The following is a 24,987-nucleotide window of genomic DNA, read 5'->3' as shown; positions in this document are numbered from 1 at the left end:
TCCATCTACAATCCTATGTAACATACCCATTGAGGCAAAATATTTCACGGGGATTGACTTGAAAATGCTTTTTTCTCAATCCCGTTACACTGTGACTCTCAATATCTGACGTCATTCACATTCTGACAAATGCGTCTGAAAAGCACGAGGTTGACACAGGGGTACTGTGAGTCCACATCCATATTTAACAGAGTCCTACAGATGGACCTAAGCAATTTTGCATTAGATAGTGTCATCTTGCAGTATGTAGATGACATCCAAATCTGCAGCACCACAGAAGAGCAATGCAGGCATGATTCTGTTCAGCGACTGACCATACTGGCTGAGAAAGGATATAAGGCTGACAAGGAAAAGCTACAATATTGTCAAGAGGAAGTGCTGTATATAGGCCAACTCATCTCACATGAGGGGAAAAAAGGTGCCCCCAGAAAAGGCTGAAGCGATCATGAACACGGTAAAGCCACTCACGATAAAGCAAATGCAGAGCTTTTTAGGCCTGTGCAATTATGTTAGAGCATGGGTCTTGGATTACAGCTCGTATACCAAGCCCTTGCTCCAGGCTTTATAGAAGGCCCAGGTGACAAAGGAAAAGATTGAATGGACCGAGGCAATGGAAAAGGGATTTTCAGAACTCAAGAGAGCGATTTGTATGGCTCCAGTTCTCGGGATTCCTAATTACGCAGAGGAATTCTACCTATTCTCACACACAGATGGCAGAGTTATGACGGCAGTGCTCGCTCAATGAACCTCATTGGGATACAAGCCCCTGGCATACTACAGTGGGATCCTGGACCCAGTAATGAGAGGTCACTTCCCATGCAAACAAAGTTTAGCTGAGGCAGCATTCGCCATAGAAAAAGCAACCACTATTGTGATGGGATGTTCCATGACGTTATACATCGAACACTCACTGTTCGCTATTTTAGAGAAACCTAAAGGCACGTTGATGTCTCAGAGAGCTCTGCATATGAAGTGATCATATCTAATCCATCGATCAAAATAGTTCGATGTAAAACAGTAAACCCAGCTACGTTCATAGCTGAGGCAGTGTCAAGACTTGATGGTCGCGAGGAACAAGAATACCTCCGTCCCGAAGCCACCAACAGCAAGAAAGTAGTCACTTGCTGTTCGAGGATTAGGGCCACAGGTGGAGAAACAGGATACCCGTGTGGTCCAGATGACTACTGTAAGGGAAAAGGAACAGGTAGGATCAGGAACACACCAGGCAGAATTATACAGTATTACCCAAAGGAGAATGGTACCTACCAAGAACCACTGGATGGAAAGCCTAAACGATGGGGTAATGCCTGTTCCTTCAGTGGGCTGAGATCAGGGAGGCCAGAGGAGGAAAAATGGAATGCGACACTGGAAACCACCTGAGTAGAATGCTCCTGGAGGATGGAAGCTGGAGCACCAAGTTTATCAACAGCGAGTCCGGGTATGACTTTGCCAAGAGAGTTGACTTAAAGGTGATCCAAGGGACGGTCCGTGGTTTGTAATTCCAAGAGTCCAATATAGTTCAAACAAGGTACCAAAAAAGGGAAAAGCCGAGGAATCCGTAATACATAGTCAAAAACAGTATTTCCAGGTAACAAGAACGAAGAGGAGGCTGCAAAACGCTGTAAACAAACAGTTGCAAATCGTCGTATAGCATTCTGGAGCTCCTTAAATACCTGGAAACATGTCACGTGATCCTAAGGACACTAACGCGTCACGTGACCACTGCGTTGGTCGGTGGAGGCTTGAACGTTGCTGGATCCAATGAGAATACGGTGGTCCAAAGAGGCATGATCGTTACCGCTGCAACCCGTGATGCCCCTAGTGGTTGTTTGCCAGAGGTGGCCCGATTGTTCATTGAGGACAAACGCCAGGGGAGTCGCCACTTGAGATAAAGGCGATGACCCCTTACCTGACGTTTTCTCCGATGGCCTCCCCAACTCCTCCCACCAGCAGAAGAACTGATTTCAAGGGGGGATTGGAAAGTGATCTAACGTGAGAGCTAGCACCCGGTCTGGGACATGGTTGGGAAGGACTACAAGGCTGGGTGAATGAACGTGCTGTAGGCATGACAGCCAGTCACTGAAGGAGAGCCGATACATGACTGTGCAAACTATGAAGAATTCTATGATGAAATATGAAATCCCCAGGGGGAAAGAAAATGCCCTGGCGGGAGGTGAGGTCGTTTTTATTGACGGTCCTTCGAGAATTGACCAAGAAGACGGAAAAAGATATACAGGCGTTGCCGTAAAAAAACACATAGCAAATGGAGAATTCCAAGTGCTCGTCAGTGCACAAATACCATTGCATTATTTGCCACAGGCTGCAGAATTATTGGCATTGATACTCACCATTGAGAACCACGCACCCCAGGAAGTGACGGTGTACAGTGACTCTGCCTATGTGACGTCCACAGTGCACGCAGGACTAGCACGCTGGAAAAGGAGGGGCTACCTCCGAGCGGACAGCACGCCAGTGCAGCATGCAGCCTTATTGGACAGGCTGATTAAGGCACTACAGCTCCCAGTGGGCATAGCGGTCGTGAAATGCACCGCCACACTAAAGGGAGAGATTTCGTGTCATGAGGGAACCACGCAGCAAACACGGAAGCCAAGTGCATGGCCTCCAAAAGTGAGATGATCATGGAAGTGGAAGTGGCATGCACCCATGAGAGAATGATAGTGGCACGAACCTGTCATGCCGCCGAGTTCCTGGCGTCTATGGAGCCACTGGCGACGCGGAACTTAGTCCAGTCCGCCAGCCGCTTTCTGCCACGCCCCCTATTTCCTGGTTTCTCTTTCCTTCTGTTCTCATTGGTTGAGCGCTCCGTGGCCCAGTGTTTTAACCCGCCACATCCGGGTCACGGACGCATCGCAACGCTTCCGGTTTCGCTCTGTTAGCCCTGTGTTGCTTGCTCGCTGTTACTCTCTACCTTGTTTACTCGTTTTCCGCCGGTTGGGTCCTCGTGCCCAGTCCAGCCCCCTTTCTGCTCATCCTTCGTTCCTACGCTGTATCTGCCTGCCCTTCTTCCGCTCCCTTTGCTTTGCTTCTCTTGCCCGCCTCCTCTGCCCTCCCTCCAACTTACTTACCCTCCGTCCTTCCCATCTTCACTTTCCGCCCTTCTTCATCTTGACTGTATCGCTCTGCTCCATCTCTTCCATGTACCAGTTCCCTGCTTTGTTCTATTGGATTTGCTCTCACCTACCACTCGGATAAGTTTGCTGTGTCCTTCCCGTGTACCAGTCTCCTGTCTGTTTTCCCCGGACTGCCTTTGCTTACCGTTTTGCTACCTCCACTTCTAGCCTCTCGTGTACCAGTTCCTCGGACCGCTTACTGGACTGCCTGTGTACTTGGGGGTTCTCACCCACGTGTTGCCTCCAGGCACTTCATACCAGCACTCACCCTACAAGGATTCCTGGTTCCCTCCTCCCAAGCACCCGGCGATTGCACAGGGGTTTTTGCCTAAGGGCTTTTTTCCCCCTCCTGGTCATTCCTGGCGGAGGGGCCCCTTGGTCTCCCTTCTTAGGGGGCATGGTGGCTTCCTCCCGGGGTCGTCCCTATCTACATAAAAAAAAGGTGTGATCAGGAAGAAAGGAAAAGAAGTGTTCTTGGAAGGAAGAAGAAGGTGAGGTGAGTCGGGGGAGGGGGAAATCTCGGAATCTACACTGTCGGATGAAGATATCACCGACCCCCGTAACAGTTTGCGACGCCAAAAGGAGATGGCCACCCCACAGCAGTTACACGAACTCGTAGCCGCTGTACAAAGTCTAAATTTGGAGATGCAGAACCTTAAGACAGCTAACGCCACCCTACAACAGCGTCTGACGGACAGGGAAAGACCTTCAATCGATTTTCCTCCACTTCCCCTAGTATCAGGGAAGTTCGATAGTTCCCCTAAAAAGGTTAAGGAGTTCCTGGATGCCTGCAATCTTCATTTTTCCTTTCGCCCTCAGACCTTTGCCTCAGACCACGCCAAGGTGGGGTTCATGATCACCCACATGACCGGGAATGCCCTGGCTTGGGATACCCCTCTAGTAAATCAACCAGACCCGGTTTTGCAGGACTACAATGCCTTTAAGGCTCTGATTCAACAAACCTTTCTACGAACAGAGAGTACCTTCTTGGCCTCGGAGGACTTCCTTGATATCCGTCAGGGGAATTCTGATCTCCTGACATACATCACCACTTTCAAACAGGTGGCAGCTGAGGCAGGTTGGCAGGACAGGCCCAGTATGCCATATTTTGGCGAGGTTTAAGGGAGGAATTGAAGGACGAACTAACCCGGATAGAAAGACTGGTGTCTTTTGCCGAACTCCTGACAGCTGCCCTCCGAATAGACTTCAGGATGACAGAAAGACGTCAAGAAAAGAAGAAGACCAGGTTAAGTGTACCGCCTCTCTTGGAGACTCACTCACCCGCGCCAGTGCCCTTCCAACGGACCGCTAAGGAAGAACCTATGCAGATCGGAACCACCAGAGCCCCACTCACACCTGAAGAAAGGAAACGGCGCAGGGAGAGCTCCCTGTGTATCTACTGCGGGTCTTCCTCACATCTGCTAAGAGATTGTCCAGAAGTGCCACCAAGAAGGTCGGGAAACGCTCGCCCTCGGTAAACATTGGGACGCATTATCGAGGGGCTGCTCTTAGTCCCTATGCTCCTCTTTCTGTATCCTCCACAGAAACGTCTGAAGACTCCCGGTTAATGGTGCTCACAGTTTCTCTCAGAGTGGGCACCAAGGAAGTAACCACTCGAGCTCTACCCGACTGTGGAGCAGCAGGGAACTTCATGGATACTCATTGGGCAGAACGACAGGGAGTGAAAAGGATAGCCAAACGAGAAGATTAAAAAGTGGAAGGGGTTGATGGCGAACCTTTGAGCTCGGGTTTGATCACTCACACCACAGAAACACTCACTTTGTCCATCCAACAACATATTGAAAGCATCACATTCGATATCATCAGGGCTGCTTACTTCCCCATAATCCTGGGTATCTGTTGGCACGCAGACACAACCCCAGTATTGACTGGTCTAGAAACTTACTTAGTTTTCAGTTCTCACTATGCAAATCGGAATGCTTGCCAGAACCAAGATTCGAGACTGTGAAGACCACAAATAGCTGCGAGGTCAGAACTGTACACTGTCTCCCACACTACATGAAGGAGTTCAACGAGGTAGCAACTGAAAAGATACCCGTCGAACTCCCCCCGCACCGGCCTGAAGACTGTTGCATAGATCTTACCCCAGGAGCACTGGTACCCTTCGGCAGGATGTTTTCACTGTCTTTGGAAGAGAAACAATACCTCTGAAAGTATTTGGACAGCAACATGGAAAACGGGCTCATAAGGCCCTCAAAGTCCCCCGCAGGGGCATCCTTGTTCTTCATCTCTAAAAAAGATTCAAAGGAGTTGAGACTGTGTATGGATTATCGCGGTCTAAACAAAGTCACCATAAAAGACCGGTATCCTATGTCGTTGATCACCGATATCCTACAAGCTGTACATGGTGCCACAATCTTCACCAAACTCGACCTGAGGAATGCTTATCACCTACTCTGGGTGCAGAAAGGAGACGAATGGAAGACAGCATTCCGGACTCCTTTCGGACTTTTCGAGTACCAGGTAATGCTGTTTGGGTTGGTAAACGCCCCGTCTGTATTCCAACGGTTTATGGACAGACTATTCTCCGATCTCCTGTGCCAAACCACATTGGTATACTTAGATGATATTCTGATCTACTCCCCCACTCCTGAAGACCACATGGAACACGTCAGGGAAGTATTCCGAAGGCTCCGGAGAAATCATTTGTCTGTTAAACTCGCCAAATGTGTGTTTTCAGCCTCCTCCATTCCTTATCTAGGATACATACTGTCCGACCACGGTATCTCCATGGATCCACACAAGGTGTCTTCCATCACTGAATGGCCCTCACCTACCTCAGTCAAAGAGATACAGAAATTCCTGGGGTTAGCAAACTTCTACCAGAGATTTATCCCTAATTTCTCTCAAAAGATACTACCCATCACCTCTCTTTTAAAGAAGTCGGCAACTCCATTCAAATGGTCAACAGAGGTGGAAAGACATTCTAAGGATCTGGCCTATGAAATCAGGAACAGCCTTTTCCTTGTCGGAGGAAAACTCTATCTACCCACGCCGGCTTTTCCGCAAGACGGCACTTACCTGGTGTCATGACTCCAAACTTGCAGGACACAAAGGTGTGGCCGGCACTCTCGAATACCTTCAAAGACATTTCTACTGGCCTACGATGAGGAGGGATGTAGATCGGTATGTTCAGTCATGTATCGTTTGTATGCGGAGTAAGTCATCCCGTCAACGACCAATCGGTCTACTGGAACCAAGTGCTGTGCCAAAGGGTCCTTGGAGCATGATTTCTACCGATTTTATAGTGGATTTGCCCCCGTCTCAAGGATGCACCTGTGTCATGGTGGTAGTGGATTCATTTACAAAATTGGCTCACTTCTCCCCATTGCCTGGTGTTCCCACTGCAGCCAAGATGGCTGAAGTGTTTCTCCAAGACATATTCAGGTTGCACGGTATGCCTAACAAAATAATTTCAGACCGGGGTAGCCAGTACACCTCCCGGTTCTGGAAGGCACTGTGTGCCAGACTAGGTATCGAAAGAGCTCTCACCTCTGGATTCGATCCGCAATCCAATGGGCAAACCGAACGCCTGGACGGAACCCTGGAACAGTACTTAAGGTGCTTCATCAACTCCCAACAGGACAACTGGTGCACGCTACTCCCTCTAGCCGAATTCTCCGACAATAACTCCACACATACTGCTCTAGGGTTTAGTCCTTTTTTCTGTACTTATGGTTTTCACCCCCGCTCCATTCTTCCTATCTTGGGCCTCTCTACTAGTTTACCATCGGTAGATTCTTCCCTCTCCCTCCTTAGAGAGACACACAAGAAGGTAGAGGAAGGCCTTAAGTCAGCCCAAGCTCAGTATTGCATTCAAGCCAACAAACACCGAAGACCTGTACCAGGATGGGATGTGGGTACCAGGGTCATGCTCTCCACTAGGTACTTACCTCGTTGGGTCCATCCCTCCAAGCTATCCCCCAAGTACCTAGGGCCATACGAGATCATACAGAAGATGAACCCTGTGGCTTTTCGCTTGAAATTACCCAACAACCTTAAAAGAGTCCACCCTGTTTTCCATGCCTCTTAACTCAAGTCCTTTCATGCTGACAGTTGGGAACATCAGGTTAGACAGGCCCCGATTCCTCATGGTTCTACTCGGGCGGAATATGAGGTTGCCCAACTCTGTGACTCCAGGTATCATAGAGGCAGGCTGGAATATTTGGTTAAATGGAAGGGCTACCCTTCATCGGAAAACTCTTGGGAACCCATCACACACATAAATGCTCCTGTCTTACTTCGCAAGTACCACTTCTTTCATCCAGGGAAACCAGGGGGAGGATCTTATAGGAGGGGGCATACTGTCATGCCGCCGAGTTCCTGGCGTCTATGGAGCCGCTGGCGACGCGTAACTTAGTCCCGTCCGCCAGCCGCTTTCTGCCACACCCCCTATTTCCTGGTTTCTCTTTCCTTCTGTTCTCATTGGTTGAGCGCTCCGCGGCCTGGTGTTTTAACCCGCCACTTCCGGGTCGCGGACGTGTTGCCACGCTTCCGGTTTCGCTCCGTTAGCCCTGTGTTGCTTGCTCACTGTTACTCTCTACCTTGTTTATTCGTTTTCCACCAGTTGGGTCCTCGTGCCCAGTCCGGCCCCCTTTCTGCTCATCCTTCGTTCCGATGCTGTATCTGCCTGCCTTTCTTCCGCTCCCTTTGCTTTGCTTCTCTCGCCCGCCTCCTCTGCCCTCCTTCCAACTTACTTACCCTCCGTCCTTCCCATCCTCACTTTCCGCCCTTCTTCCTCTTGACTGTATCGCTGTGCTCCGTCTCTTCCGTGTACCAGTTCCCTGCTTTGTTCCATTGGATTTGCTCTCGCCTACCACTCGGATAAGTTTGCTGTGTCCTTCCCGTGTACCAGTCTCCTGCCTGTTTTCCCCGGACTGCCTTTGCTTACCGTTTTGCTACCTCCACTTCTAGCCTCTCGTGTACCAGTTCCTCGGACCGCTTACTGGACTGCCTGTGTACTTGGGGGTTCTCTCCCACATGTTGCCTCCAGACACTTCATACCAGCACTCACCCTACAAGGATTCCTGGTTCCACTCCTCCAAAGCACCCGGCGATTGCACAGGGGTTTTTGCCTAAGGGCTTTTTTCCCCCTCCTGGTCGTTCCCGGGGGAGGGGCCCCTTGGTCTCCCTTCTTGGGGGGCACGGTGTCTTCCTCCGGGGATCGTCCCTATCTACATAAAAAAGAGGTGCGATCACAAAGAAAGGAAAAGAAGGGTTCTTGGAAGGAAGAAGAAGGTGAGGAGTCGGGGGAGGGGGAAATCTCAGAATCTACACTGTCGGACGAAGATATCACTGACCCCGGTGACAGAACCACACCCGAAGCCTATAGTAATATGGGGCAGAAACAACTAATGGAGCTTCAAGGGGAGGCACCGCAGGATGAAAAGAACCTGTGGAAACGTTGAGGGTGTTCTTTAAGCCCCTCTCGCGGTTTGTGGCACCAAGACAGCATTGGTAAACCAGTAATGTCTGTAGCTCTACTAAAAATAGCATTGGAGCAATTGCATTACCCATTTCACATGTCAAAAGAGAATTTAGCAGCAACGCTCACGGAAGCCTGCTTCATACCGAATTTAGCTGAGCATGTTGCATTCTTTATGGCGAACTGCATAATTTGCCAGCAATTCACCGCTGGGCACACATTAAAAGTAGTGAGAGGAGTCATCCCCCGGCCAAATGGGCCTTTTAAGCAGTTACATATCAACTATGTCGGCATGATTCAAGTGTGTAACGGGTACAGGTACTTAATTGTAGTGGTGTGTCCATTCTCTAGATGGCTAGAAGCAGGTCCATGTACGCACCCAGACTCTACCTGTGCATCCAGAATTCTGGTGAGGGAAGTGTTCCCTAGATGGGGGGTGTGTGAGGTGATGAGATCAGACAATGGGGCTCATTTTGTAAATGCAGTTTTTGAACAGATTAGCTTGTTGCTTGGTATAAAGCACAAGTTCTCGGTGGCGTATCATCCGGAAGGTAATGGTATCTGTGAGAGTCTCAACGGTTTGTTAAAAGAAAGGATAGCCAAGTTGAAGCTTATTCTAAAGAGGGGATGGTTGCACTGCCTTCCACTGGCATAGTATGCTCTTCGGAACCAACCAGGCTCTGACCATCATCTTACACCGCACGAGATAGGTAGGAGAATGAATACTCCCCTAACACCTCGAGACAGAGCTAGCTGTGATGCCCAGCCAACCCGAGAGGTCCTGGGATCCGAATTACAAGAATCTCTGTACTGCATGCCATCCAGTCTTACTGTAATTTCAGACCAACTGCAGCGACGATGAAAAGGGTGCAGCACAGCACAAAACGCAGCAGGGGACACTACAACAGACCCAGCTCAAGGTCTACGTGTTCCACTTGTCTTTCCTGGAGATGCGGTGGTAGTAAAAAACCACACGAGGAAAAGGTGGGACGAGTCAAGATGCAATAACCCTTTCATCGTAGAGGACTGCACTTCTTCAGCTGTGAAATTGCAAGGCGGGAGAGCATGGATTTGTCTCAATGACATTAAGCCCTATATTGGAGAAAGTCCTTTAGCTGCACCCCACCGCGAAGAAACTACAGACAACGGGGAAGAACCTCAGCACGTGCAGACGAGATCCATGATGAGGAAGAAGGACATGATGAGGGCATGAGCAGCAACGCCAAGACAAAGAACTCTTGAGCAAATTGTGGCTTAAATTGGACATTTCCTCTAAGCAAAAAAGGGGGATAAGGACTTAAACGGACACTCTGTGCATCCTAGTTGCAGGGTGAAGAAGAAACTGCACATTTAAGCCACAACACATTTTTTTGACATGAACTTGTGAATCAACCCACACTCCAGCATTGTTGAGAAACAAGACTCTAACAGACATTGATCAAGGACTTTTTGCCTTAAGAGCTAAACACAATATCCTGAATCATCAAATATCAAAACTTTGTTGTGCAGCACTTATGGTGTCCCCCAGCAGAAATATCATAAGGGATGTGCTAACCTACTTTCAGTTAGGATTGCAATCCTATCCATCACTAGTAGGGAGGGCTACCAGTATCACAGACTTTATCCAGGATCCTGCAAACAAGAAGATAATTTGGCAACTACTTACCGTCATCGCTGAAGCCTTCATTGAACTGCCTGAATAACAGTGATAAGGACACAAATGCTTCACCACAGGCGATAGTAGATGAACTCAGCAATACGCTTTTCTTTTCGTATCATCGAGGAGTGCCCAGCAATTGTTGGGAGAACCACTGACACTCTTGCTTTTATTAGAGATTCAGCAAACTCTGAACTCTTGAGCCAGGTGTGGACCAAGCTAAGTTATCTGGTCGCAATCCACGCATCAGGAAAGTGCAAGCATTGTTCACGTCAAGGGAAGAGCCTATAATCCTGAACCCAGCAAGGCAGGACAAATGTCCCTATCACCTGAGGACAGCCGACTGGCTCACAACGTCCTCTTCTGCATAGTAACTGACTTTCCGGAAATGGTGGGGAGACCTGTTGAGGTTGACATCCTCACCTTCATCATAGATCCTGCTAACGTCGCACAGATGGGAATGCTCCTCCACGGCATCATGCTTCAAGTGGAGCTGTCCAACTTTCAGAGAGATTGCATGAGGAGATTCCAGTGAATCCTTCCACCGAGGGACAGATTGAGGAAGCCGAGGCAAGCACTTCATCTTTCCGCCGAGGGACAAATCAAGGGAGCAGAGACAAGAACTTCATCTTTATTTGTTTTGATTGCCATTTTCCCATTTCTTCACATTGAACAGTGTCCAGCATGTCCTCAGGGCTGAAGCAGATTCGGGGGGTGGACTGGGAACTCACCTACTTTTAATATACACAATAAAAGTGACTTATCGAAGTGTTAGTCTAATATATTTTTCCATAGTCTAGCAAGGATACTGCATCCGGTATCAAGAGACAATCATCACCCGCAAGAGGGGGGACACTTGTGAAGCACCAGACACTTTATGATACAAAATGTTTGAGAACAAGTGAATTGGGGGAAAAGAATAAACATTGACATTTTGTTATGAGCGGGATGGGGGCCCAGAACAGTAACCTGGTCCTCCCACAAGCAGAGGGGCGCCCTCGCTTCTCTGGAAGGAAATGCTGCTGCCTCACATACCGTACAATCATGCATTTATGCATTGTGTTTATCATTATTTTGCTGTCATTAACGATCAGAGCTGCATTCTTTCTAGGTGCACGAAGCGTTCCAATTTCAGTGCACCCACCTGATGATGTACGCACGAGTCCCACAAAAGCACCCAGACCCTATATAGTTACTCCAGTCCTGAGAAAATCTGATGGTAAAGTAAATGAACTAAAAATGAATGTAATTAGCAGTGATACATACACGCTTGAGGTAACGAATGAAGAGAAAAGCTGGAGACAGGGTCAGCACGGAATTAATGAAAATATAGCACTGACCACTACACGCACACACATACTGAATGCACACGAACCAGGGCAAGTGTCAATGGCCATAGAACCTGAAGCGAATACGACAGAGAGCACAAGACTGCCTACCAAACAACCAGTCCCAGTAAATAATGGAAGAGACCAAAAAGAATCCAGTGAAGGACCAACTGAAGCAGACATAGCAAAAGCCCTCAAGAAGACTGAAGCGGCTACGGGAGAATTCACTGCAAGGACACAAATGTTGATAGATCATTTATTCCCGTTCATAGTTAGAGCAAAGAAACGGCATGAGGAACTGAAAAATAAAACCCCAGAGACTGTACTGACAATCACACAAGGAACAAGTACCAGGCCCACGATGCAGACATACACTGGCCGGTGACAGGCTGGTGGTTAAAGGTACTTATAGATGGCAGGAAAAGAATGGAAGAAGAGAAGGTGAGAATTTTGAAACATCCACCTACCACACCGATGCAGATAAGGAAACCTGCTCCATCGACCAGAATGCCCGAGAGTCCTCCAGCAAGAAAAAGCCACACAGACCCATTTAGAGATGTAGTTATAGCTAACTACAGAAAGACTTTAGAATCAAGAGGAGCCGGCATGAAGATAACAATGAATTGAATGACTACCTAGACAGCACAGCAAATCTAGGAAACAGCATTTGGTACCAGCACATGAAAGAAGTTGGAAGATGGAAATCAGAAGGAGAATGCTTCGTATGCGCACTCCTACCGTACAGCATGGGGAAATCCAAGATCTTCGTGGCTGTAGAAATTGATGTCCCGACAGCACACTGTCTTTCACACGCAGCAATGTGCAACACCAGAGGACAGTTCATGGGAAGGGATGCCTTATTGATATGGGCAACCGAGACAAATTACCCCGATAAAGACAACTATATACAGGTCATTAAGACGAGAAACAGAGCCCATACAAGGAATCATGTGACCAGGTACGAGAAGCCCAGAGTTAAAGGAACAGCAATCAGATGGGAAGTCAACCCAAAGCTGAATGTCCAAGGAAAAACTCAAGAAAAGGCATAAAATTGGAAGAACAGAGGCCCGATACAGAGTTGGGGAACAGTGCTTTCACCAAACCGATGGGAAGAAGGAGTGGTGATCTGCTGAGCATGGATGGTCTTTGGAGCTTATAAGGAAGCAATAGAGAACTCACAGAGGTTGTGCAAACCTTTATGGCCGAAACTCACAAGATTACTGACATGGGTTGAAAACAGAGGAGGACCCCTGCAGATAGTGCCACTGGAAAGCCCAAAATTGTGCTTCAGGAACAATGGCACGAGGAAGATGGGAGAGAATCAGAACTGTGGATGAATTTTTGAGGCTCCAGGAAAGACGCATGGAACCGCAGTAATCATGGATCATTACTGGGCGCGTGGACCCAAGGCATACATAAGACTGACAAAAAACTGGGGAGGCATATGCACAATAGTGAACGTCCACGTTCCTGCACTAGTGATCCCGAAAAGTGACCTGAATATTGACAGTTTCCTGAAAGCAGATGCTCATCTGAGGAAAAGGAGGTCTGTGGAACTGGTATCCCGATGGAAGAGAGAAAATTACTTTTCTGTCAAATCAGAAAAAGCATTCCATACAATCCCGTATGAGCAAAGGCTCATCAGCCTCACCTCATCTGTGTTCACAACGATCATCATGCCAAGATTTCAGGTTGGAGCAAATACGAAGTGGTTACAAATCACCAGATGGGAACTACTGCAAACAATCAACTCAACAATAAAGGGATTCAACGCAATCAAGGAAGAGTTAAGAGCAATCCGACTGATGACTTTACAGAACACAGTAAGGTGAATACAAAGGAGGAAGCAGAAGTGGTCGATGAACCGACCAGAGGGGAGAGTGTAGAGGAGGTCCCAGGTATGACCTGCACCCCAGCCACCCATTTTTAAATAACAGGAACATACTTGCTGAGATATGTGACATATGAGGAGTAAATAAACAAACAGAGAGCCACACTGGGGCTCTGCCCAGTGCCCATCAGAAGAGCAATACCTGTTGAAGTGCCAATAACCAGACAAACATGGGCAGCACGATACCCATTGAGACAACCGTACCAACAGCTGACACGACATGAAGACTACTTTCAGACTGTCCCAGAAGAGACCCAAAGGGCCTTAATCGAAGGTAAATGGTGAGGTCACGAGGGCACAGACAGACATACAGATAAACGAACAACAACCAAAAGATGACACACTAAGACGAAACACCATGGATAAAGATATCACAGACATAAAAGTTAAGACGATGTCAAAATATAAAGAAACGCAACCATAAAGCAGGATGTAAATATGCAACCAGCTAACGCCTGTACATAGGCTTGTAACGCAAGAAGCTAAGAAAACAGTACGGCTTGCTATGCTTAGTAGAAGAATAGAGCGGCAAGCGCCAACTATATACATATATATATATATCTACCTCAATGAAGCACATTATACAATTGCAACTCCTTTTTACAAAAGCAGAATTAAGCCCAGGCTGCTAGGGTCAAACAGGCCAAGATTCATATTCCAGCTAAAGTTAGAAAGAACGACGGAATCGAAACTTAGCAAGAAGCAGCTCATGCCTATGAATTTGAGGTCAACCCCAGGAAGGGAGGAGAGCGGCAACTCTGAAGAATCAAAAATTAAGAGCATAGCAGCCTGCCCATGAAGGTCGAGATAAGGAGGCCCAGGCAGGTGGCGAGGCCGAAGAGAGAATCAAATACGCAAATAGATGGAAAATTAAGCAGCTTCACGGTGTACTGACACATGACCAGCCAAGCGCGAAGAGGTACCAATGTCTGATGTCACCCAAACCCAGATGATGCCATAACCTTTCCTGATAAGAAGCTACAGTTTCTAGGCCGTCCACAGCCAACTAATTGACAAATAGCCCTAAAGTACTGATTGATGGAAGGGAGGCAGGGTGAATCTTGGGGCATGCCACATCTGGGTAACCATTCTGCAAGCTGCTAATTAAAGTGGAGATTTATGTCTAAGGGTGTAACCGACCCAATCACAATGGACCAAATAATCCAGGGTCCTATAGCTAGTAGAACCAATGAAACGTTGTACTTGTAGTGACGTCTAGCACGACTGATGCAGAGGGATGGGCATAGACGCCCACCCGATAAGAGTTATCCAATCCTCACACCCCGTTACCATATACAGTTATAGTACCTATACTTAAGTTCCTTTTTCCAACCAATAGACTTGCATGACAAACTTTCAAGTGTTGCACATCAATAATGATGAATTTTGCCTATAAAAACTGCTGTTTGAATGAAGATTCTTGAAGTTGAAGCAAGACGGGCGATCACATCACTTATGATTTCCTAATGTTTCCCCGTTTTTTGTACTTGTCATTAAACGGACTTCCCTTTGCCAAACCATTTGAGTTGTCCTTATTGATTGGTGTTGGAGTAAGCAAATTCTGCACCCCATCCTCCTTAAGGTGCAGCTATCTCGTTTTAAAGTACTCAAGCGTGAGCTCTTATCCCATGGGCCCGTCAGAGGTTGCCCCGCCCTCTTGTACACAGGGATCGTATCTCTCCAGCTCTGAAATCTCTTCACTGGATCACAGTGGTGGCAAGGATCAAGTTTAAGACCCTCTGCATTTTCTGCAAGGCTTTCTGGGGCCTGGGTCCACTTTACCTCCAACTCTCTCTTCCTATGTATCTCCCTTCTTGAGCTCGCCGCTCATCGACCTCCAACTCTCTGAGGTTCAGTCGCTTTTCCAAGCAGAGAGTTGGGGGCAGATCTCGTTCTCTGGCTTGGCCCTCCCTCTGAAATAGCCTCCCTGCCTCTCTCAAGCTTGAGCAGAACCATCTTCGGTTCCTGCAGCAACTCAAGACCATCCTCTTTGCTTCCACTTTCTCTCTTCCTCTCCCCTGTGATGACCCGTCTTTTCCATGCACCTCGTCACCTAGCCAACCTCTGAAATTGGGACCAGGTCGCTGCTGTCCAGTTACACCACCACTGCCTCTTCCCCCAACTCCCGCACTTGTGGTCTGAATCTGTAACCCTACAGTCCATCCACTCTCTCTGCACTTATTTGCCACCCACTGGCTGCACCCTCTGATTACCTGCACTTAGCCAGCCATTGGCTGCACTCTGTTACTTGCACTTCTCCCTTTCCCCTCCCTTTTTGCATTTCTCCAACCCCCACCCCCTTTTGCACATCCTCCCACCAACCATGCACTGACGCGATCTGAATGGTATGGATCTATGTGATCACTGCGCTGCCAGTAATTCCGCCAATGAAAATGTCGACTGCAATTATAGCGCGGCGCATTGATCCAAAAGATCACTCCTGCCCGCCTGCTCCGTCCCGCATTCCCTCAAACTACAACCACCCCACCACTATCTTGACTGCGGCACACTCCTGTGTGCTCCGCTGGCATCCTTGTACCTCTGCAGCATCAACTCTTCCCACTTACGTGGGGCGGTGCTGACGACGCAGGGTTCTCTTTTTAAAGAAATCTTATCCCTGCTTACCCTAAGGGTAAGCAGGGGACACCCAGACCCCTGTTACTGAGCCCAAGCAGAGCGGGGACACCCCCACAACCCATGCTCTGCTTGAGTACAGTAATGAAAGTTAGGATTGTTTGTCCTTCCTTTGTTTTCCCGTTTTTGTCTTGTCATGCCTAGAAACACTTGTGTACAGGCGCGTTAGAAATGCCTTATCATATCATATCATATCATATCAAAGTTTCTACATGACCAGTATCTACAGTCTTCATGTAAGTCCAATCCCTCTATGCTGTGAATTAGATCACCTATAGTTTCTCTTTCATTTGCTTGCTACTCATTCATATGACCATGGCCTGCCCTCGGTAACACCCTGCTTTCAATGAAACCATGTACCACTTAACCGTGCTCTTACGCTCTTAGATCCTATGTTTCCCTGTTTATACTGTGTTACTTAGCCCGAATTATAAATTACAAAGTTTATTCCTGTGTAGAAAAAATGAGGTTTGATTTAGATTTTTTTCAGCATAGAAAAAGCACTTGAATTTAAGCATATAATTCATCATGTATAAAGTATGAGTACAGTTGCATAATTTAACCCATAAGTAATGCGTTTTATTTTGCAAAGACCCTCTGCATTATGCAACTGTACTCATACGTTGTACATGATGAATTATATAATTAAATTCAAGTGCTTTTTTCTATGCTGAAAAACAGTCTAAATCAAACCTCATTTTTTCTACACAGGAACACCCTTTGTAGTTTATGTTTCACTGCTCCTCTCAGTTCCCGTGATATAGGGAAACCCCTTTTGTTAAGCCGACTTAGCCCAAATCAAACAATTCTTGCTTGATGTACTTCCCTTCTGTATTCTTATGCCTTCGTGCCATGTGCAAATGGAGCCATGAATCCTACGTGTTTAGCGCGCATTACAAAGGTCAAATAAATAAATAAATACATTTGATTTGATTCATATTTTCCCGCCCTCTCTGCTATGGCCTTCGAAATTGCCACAGCTTTGATTTGCCATTTATCAGTAGGATCCCATTCTCAGTTTATGAATTGGCTTCCAGCACTATTCGGCATAAACCTTTATTTTCTGATTCCTCAATTGTTGTACAAATGCTATAGTCACCCACTACACTTCCAATCGATGCACCTTTTTCGCACATTTTCACAATCGCTTGTAAAGCACTTATTTTTTTATTGGGGATTTGGCAACATTGATACCCACCTGTTCTCTCTTCTGCAACTTTCTTGTGCACTTCTGCTTGCCAAGAGATGATCATTTTCAGAGTACAGGCGTTCGATCAGCTCTCTTACACAGAAAACGTTCTCCCTAAATCAAATGTTCATTATGGATTGGCTATCGCTCAAAGCTTCACTGTAAATTAACTCTCTCACACACATATTTTGTTCTGGCTTTCCTCACAGAACAGCTGCTTCACTTATATCACTTCTGACTGAAAAAAACATTAAATGATAAAAAGGATGTAAAGAAAAATGCAAAGAATGACTGTATTTTGACGAACAAGAAAAAGCAATACACAATATAACTAAAATGTAAAAGACTTCCGTACAACTGGATGGTATCAGTCGCAAAACAATGGCTGGCACACACGCTTATGTTTTTTCCCCAAAAACTATTTAAATGAAAAAGATAACAAACGAAACATTCGGAGAAAATTAAATGGAAAAAGAAAATGCATTTCTAGAAAACAGTTTAACAACACACAACTTAAAGCACAAAATACAACAAAATGCTAGTTTTAAATTAGATGAAAAATAAATCAACTGAAACCAGAGAAATTGCTGACTTTGAGCAATATTCTGAAATTAAGTTTACTAGGTCCGAAAAAAGGCACTGATTGAAGCAGCAGGTTGATGACTGAGCGCTGCTCAATGAACTAGGCCCTGATTTCTTTTATTTTATGTTAGAATAACTTAAAACCAAAAGTAAACCCAAATAATCAGTTTTTCTGACAATAAAATGATTGAACCACAAAAATTAAGTAAAGTTTTCCTACCAGATGGAGATTTGGTGTAATAGTTTGTAACGGATTCTAAGACACAGCACACTCCAGCCAGAGAATTGTACCACTGACACTGAAGGTGGCACACAATAAAACACACCCTTTTGTTTTTATTTGAACCCTGGATCCTTTTTTGAAAAGGCACCTGACCCGTCTCACACTTACCTTGACAAATACCCTGTGTCGCAATGGACCATAAACCAGGCCGGTGTGTAACAGTAAAATATTTATTTTTGAAATTTAAATGAAAAACAAATTGTTTGAGCAGCAATCACCAGTGTGGTGATAATATACGGCAAAATGTTATAATATGATTAATTTAACTTTCTGACATCAGATACATGAACTTGATATATGAATGGAAGCAAGATTACTTTTGTCACACTAATAGATGGCACTTTTTTATGCACTCACCCTGCAACACGTCCCCAAACACCTACTAACTAAATTCTGTGTGGATGGAAAGCAGTGGCAAGGAGTCAGAAATGAGAGGGAAAAGTCATTTTTTAAATGTGACCTACCACCCCAGAATGGGAGACCAAAACAAAAAATGAAAACCTTAAAAAGGAGCAAAATGGCATATTCGCAGTTCACTGGATACTTAGAGGTCAGTTTGCATTTGCAGCAGGATAGACAGGACAGGAATTTGTGTGGCTGTACTAGGGAGGCAAGGAAGCTTACAAGATACTGGGCAAGGAACTATAGCAACATGAACACAGGTGAGAAAATTGACTTTGGGAAGGAAAACAATGCAGCAAAAATCACACGTGGCAGAATTGCAATTTCTTATTGTACACAGACTTTAAACAAGCAAACCGCTCAGAAAATAGGCTAAACAGTCAAAATTGAAACATTTTTTTTTGATGGGGAACAAAGACACAGGACAGATAGGATAATGAAGTGAAAGGATAACTCTTCATGAGGTGACAGTATGGGTTTCTCTATAGGAAATGAAAATCAGATTTTTTTAAGGAACGCAATTACACGGGCAAAATCGGTTTTGATTGTACAATGACAGGTTCTACTGAGACTATATATATAACAGCTGGGCAAAAAGGGTCTGGTCCCTGGATTCTCCTGAAGGGGATTGGCAGCCTCTCCTCTTTTCTCCCTGGATTAGTTGGTCTGCCTGGATCTAGATGGGTGGTTCTGCGTGGATCTAGATGGGTGGATCTGCCTGGATCTGGATCAGGGGTTTGTCTCTGGATCTGGATTTGGTCTGAGTCAGCAGGTCAGGAGATCAGGTAGTCAGTCAGGAAATTCAGTCGGTTCAGTCAGTTTAGTCTGTTATGACTCCCTGCCTCCTACTTATATAGGCAAGATGACATCAGAGACTTTAACACTATGGGCGGAAGTAATCTGGTCATTCCCCTTGAATAGGATAGGCCTGGCTATTAGTGTCACCACCTTCATCCGAGCTGAATGGTTTGAAGGAAGTGACCTCCCCTTAGGTGTATGCCTTTTATGACTCCTTTTGTCCCTCAAGCCTAATTTTTCTCAAAAAGGAGTTATGGAATACAACTTTATATTTATAATAGTTGCCATCATAAAAATAAGATAGGCAGATCCCATAGTTCAAAAGGAATATGCTGGTTCGAACACCACCTCTGTGCGATGCTGCTTTGCTCTTTGGCACAATTTTGCTGTTTTTAGGAGAAACAAAACACCTAAAATTCTGCAAATGGTTACATAAGTGCATACTAGCATTTGGCATATTTTCCTCAAGTTTCATGTCTGCGCCATTTATGATTCACACCGAAATACATTTGTTTGTCATTCCAGTTCACTGTGGGTTAAAATTACACACCTATTCTCATTCTGTGTGTCTAAAGATCCCATAAAAACTGTCATAATGTCACATTACAGTTTATTCAGGGTATTGAAAGAAATGTCTTAATGTAAAAAGTTCTCTAAAGTCTATGGAGGGTCTTTGTCACTGCATGGGTTGCCCCCTCTGTGTTAGTCTGAACAACAGGGTTTCCATGGCCCCCTTTGACACCAGGCAGTTGAAGCTAAGGAGGGGTGTCAAGGGAAATCACACCTCTTTGTGACAATGCTATTTCCCCTTGGGTCGATTGTCCCTTGCTGTAGGAATGCCGGCCAGTCTGACGAGGTCACAAATTTCCACACTTTGGCCCTTTCATATTTGTGGAGGGATTCTTTTCCCATGGCAGCTGGTACCTTTGAAGTGCCTGCCTAGGCCAAACCTGTTCTCCTGTTCTCAAAGTGTTTTTTCTTCCTTCTAACAGACACCAAGTCTTTTTGGGAATAACTATAATATACATTTAAACCAAACCCCATCCCCTCATATATAATACTTTTTCTGTGTGAATAGTGGTCTTATTTCACATATAGGGGCCGATTCATGGAATAAATGTGTGCCAAAAAGGGGAGCGCAAGCGTGAAAATCGCAGCGCAAGCATGAAAATCGCAGCGCACGCATGCCAAAGCCGTGCACATCGATTCATGGAATTCAGTGCGTTTGTAAATCCTGGGATGTGCGCAAAAATCGTGGGTGGCACACGCGGGCGACGCGTCATTAAACGGCATGGGCTACACGCACAGGGAAATCTCACATAGCGCACCGCACACAACAGAAGTGGCTGGAACACGGGGCGTAACACGCAGAATGGGGGATGGAGAACAATGCGTGAAACAACGAGTGAAAATGTGGGCTCGCAACGTCCACACGCGCGCCAACAACACGTATTCATGGAATCGAACAGGGGAAAGGCGTGCGCCAAAAAAGACACGCTAATCTGGAAACACATACACCAGCAGGAAGCAGGCGTAAGCAGCCCCGCGCAGCATAAAAGTGCGCGTAAACAACAAAGAAGCTCAGACGCTACGATGAATATACCGTTCCTCGCAGTAGTGGTCGTGGGACACTGCCAGGCACTGCATTTTTTTACCCAGTACCAGCCTTTTTGGGATGCCTGATGACCAGGTGTATGGGAGGTACAGGTTTCCACCACACATAATCCTAGACCTGGTGAGGGAGTGGGAGGATGACCTCACATCACCCACCCTGTGCTCGCAAGCACTGAGCCCCTTGGAAAGGTGCTCAATGTACTGCACTTCTTGGCTACTGGGTCATTTCAGCGGACAAGCGCCATAGTGGGGGGGGTCACAGGCCACGCAGTCATGTTGCCTACACCAGGTGTTGGCCATGATGACTGCACGCCCCTCAGTCCGCAGGCACATATGCATGCCCAGAACACCTGCAGAAAGGCAGGCCATGGTCCAGGACTTTTACGGGGTGGCACACTTCCCCAAAGTGCTAGGTGCCATTGATTGCACCCATGTGGCCCTACGTCCTCCCAGGGCCACTGAGCACATATATATCAAAACCGCAAGCACTGGCATTCAATCAACGTGAAGATAGTATGTGGTGCCAAGAGAATCATCACTTCAGTATATGCCAACTATCCAGGCTCAAGCCATGATAGTTTCATTTTCAGAATGTCACCCATAAACCGGGACCTGGAAGCTGGGCGGCATGGCGACACATGGCTGATTGGTGAGTATAAATGCCTCTGCACATGCATGCATGTCAGATACTGACTAATGTGAAAACCCTGCTAATGATAGCCATCATCACCTCCCCAGGGGACGGTGCCTAGCCTCTGAGCACCTACATGATGACGCCAATTCGGAACCCCACCACACCACCCGAGGTAAGATAGAACACAGCCCATATTGCAACCCGGGGTATAGTGGAGTGCACATTCGGAGTGCTCAAGTCACGCTTTCGCTCCCTTGATCGCTCTGGTGGGCAGCTGCTATATGTGCCCCCAGTAGTGTGCAGGATCATAGTGGCAGCATGTGTCCTGCACAACGTTGCAACCCAGTGGGGTGTGGCGGTGCACATCTTTACGATATGCACGTCCGCTGGGTATGGGAGGTGAAAGGGAACATGGTGAGGCAGCCCGTAACCAGCTAGTGGCAAATTACTTCACCTGAAATACCACCCCTGCGGAGTGCACACAGCCCTGGCACATACCAGCTGACAATCAATGATGATGACAAAAGGGACAGTCAACTGTCACAAACATACCAGCCTGAGATTGTTCACCTGGAAGTGTTATATTGTGTGCATCCCTAGCTACTTAAAGACACCCAATGCTGTGTCACAAAAAGCCACACATTCATGCAGCATGAAGGACTACCCCCTTGCAAAATACCACATCAAAATAGTGGCATGTCACCCAACCCCTCCCCATCTCAGCTACCCAACACACCATGGCATGGCATGCAATGTGAAAACAACCAAATGAATGCATAACACAGGACACAAGTGTCACAAAGTGCACTGTGCCAAATGGAAAAAGGCCCCACAGACAATATGCTCCCAGTAATCAATCAAAACCAGCACACATGAAAGAATACTTACCAGCAACACAAAACAGCAGCACAGGATGAAACAGTGGTAATATATGACAGTATAAAATTAAAGTAGTGCAAGTCTCACAACCTGACTAAGGCAGCACATCTACCCCTTCCAACTGCAGAGTGTTGCTGTCAGGCAAATGTGTCAGTGTACTGCATACAACATGAACTGCGTCTGCAAAGGAGACAGGCTTATGAAGACATGAAGAAGCTACATGTATATAACGAGAAAGACATGGATGCACAAGCATATATCAATACACCATGCAGTGTAGAATCCAACAACAATCCCCACTCGGGATGTACACACAGTTTTGACTACAGACTGCCCACACAACTCATGGGAGCCCAATGTCACTGTGTAAGTTACTGTCACTTGGTCACACCCTTTGCAAGCCCGTGGAAAGGGCAAGCAGGAGGTGTGTGTGTGTGTCAGGAACCCAAGCATCTAACCCAAAGACATGACAAGCCTGCATGTGCCCAGCTGGAATACACAGTGGATGCCCACGGGAGCCACACAAAGCAACACACTGTAAAAATCAAAATAAAAAATGACCATGTGTGGACCGGGGGAAGGCCACCCAGGAGGGATGAGGTACAGGGTGCACCTCAACACCCACATGCGTGGATGTTGAGAAAAAAAAATGCCTCCATGGGCTCATGGCCTGCACGGCTACGCTACAGTGGGAGAACTGTCGTCGCTGTCATCACCCTCTGCTGCTACATCAGGAGGTGGCCGTGATATGTGAGGCAGCCCTCGCGAAGCCCTGGTATGGTCCTCCATGGCAGCAAGCATGCATGTATGGAAGGTTTGGTTCTGCAGGATGATAGTACGGAGATCCCCATGCAGCACCTCATGGGTAGCGCGCATTTCTGCCTGCATGGCCTCACGTGATGCCCGGATCTCCGCATGGGTTGCCTGGAGCTCAGCTGAGAGTGAACGTGTGAGCTGCTCCAGCTGCTGTTCTGACCTAAAATTCCGGGAAACCTCAAGTTCACCCAGAGTATCTCTGAGGGACCTGTGTTCTAACCTCAGGGCTTCCCTGTGAGCCTGGGACTCTGCATATGTGGCTGTGCGCAGAGTCTCCAGTCCAGCCCTTCGGTCCCTATTGGATGCCAACATGTCCTCCCTGTGCGAGTGGCAAATGGAGTCTGTTGCCTGCAGCTGGAGCTCCATCTGCCTTTCAGGGGAGAGAATTTGAAGTGGCCACCCTATCCATTGCCTGAGCCATCATTTCACACGATGCCCCCTGTTGTGCTGCTATACTGTACATGGAGTTCTCCCACACAGTATTGCCATGCTGGAGCACGGCCACCGCATTGGCGGGCACCACACCTTTTGGGGCAAGGCGATCTTCACCTTGCTGTGCTGGCACTTCCTGAGGCTGCAGGGCTGCATTCCTCCTTTGATCTGCTGGCCCAGGAACAGGAGCAAATATTGTGGAGTGTGACCCTGCATCCGTAACCGCCAAAGGCGGCCTTTCCAACACTGAAATCCCCATAGAGGGGTCTACCCCCGGTGCAGGTGGGTTGGACAGAACAGCATCCCTGCCAGAAACACTCACCTGCGACGGCACATATGTCTCAATGTCCGATTCAGCACCTGATTCATAGAGGTCTGCGGAGGTGTACCCAGAGACACCCATCGACAGCATGGTCTGTAGGACAAAAGGGTTTTCACCCACCGCCACCCCATGTCCTCCACTGGTGCCCGGTTGTGGCTGTGATTCCTCCTGGGTCTGCACCATCTCCTCCTCCTCAACAGCATCAAGTGCCTCATCACCTGCAAAAACATGAAAGATAATAAATGGAAACAGGCATGAGCACCATAGCACATACCTAGGCCTGACGAGGCAGAGATCCAGTACATAAATTACACAAGTCCCACATGACAATAACCCTGGCATGCATGCACTGTCAATGAGTTGGAAGGGGAGGCAAAAAGCAGACACTGAGCACTCCAAGATAGAAAAGCAACACATGTGCTGCATGCTGGATAGCACTGGCATCACACATTAGCCTGTAAGTGGCATGTCCAATACACATACATGACACATGCCAGCACACAGATGGCATGTAGCATAGCCATGGTACATTTGACAAGTACAGCCATATAGAAGGAAATAAGTACTGTCACCCATCCATGTGAGATGGATATCATGAGATAAAACATGCAAGATAGTGTGACAAAACACGCAAGTGCCACACACGGCAAAAAATCCAGTGTTCGTTGATGCAGTGATGGCAGGCAGATGGATACATCAATGGTTGGTCACTTCAACATGACAGAAGACAACAGTCATGTTCAACATTCAAACAGGGTCCAAAAATGATTGTGTGCAGGCCATTACTCAATCAGCCTGAATGTTGAAATTCCCATAACAAGGTAATAATTGTGGGCCATTGTGGGGTGTAATCTATGACTGAAGTATGTTAAGTTAGTGGCAGTACGGGAACAAATGTGTGGTAAAAATGGCAAGAATGAAAACAATCAGGCTGAATGAACATGAAAAC

Source organism: Ambystoma mexicanum, chromosome 4q (assembly GCF_040938575.1).
Source record: "Ambystoma mexicanum isolate Mex_15411 chromosome 4q, UKY_AmexF1_1, whole genome shotgun sequence".
Classification (NCBI taxonomy): domain Eukaryota; kingdom Metazoa; phylum Chordata; class Amphibia; order Caudata; family Ambystomatidae; genus Ambystoma; species Ambystoma mexicanum.
Note: the sequence above shows the minus strand (reverse complement) of the source record.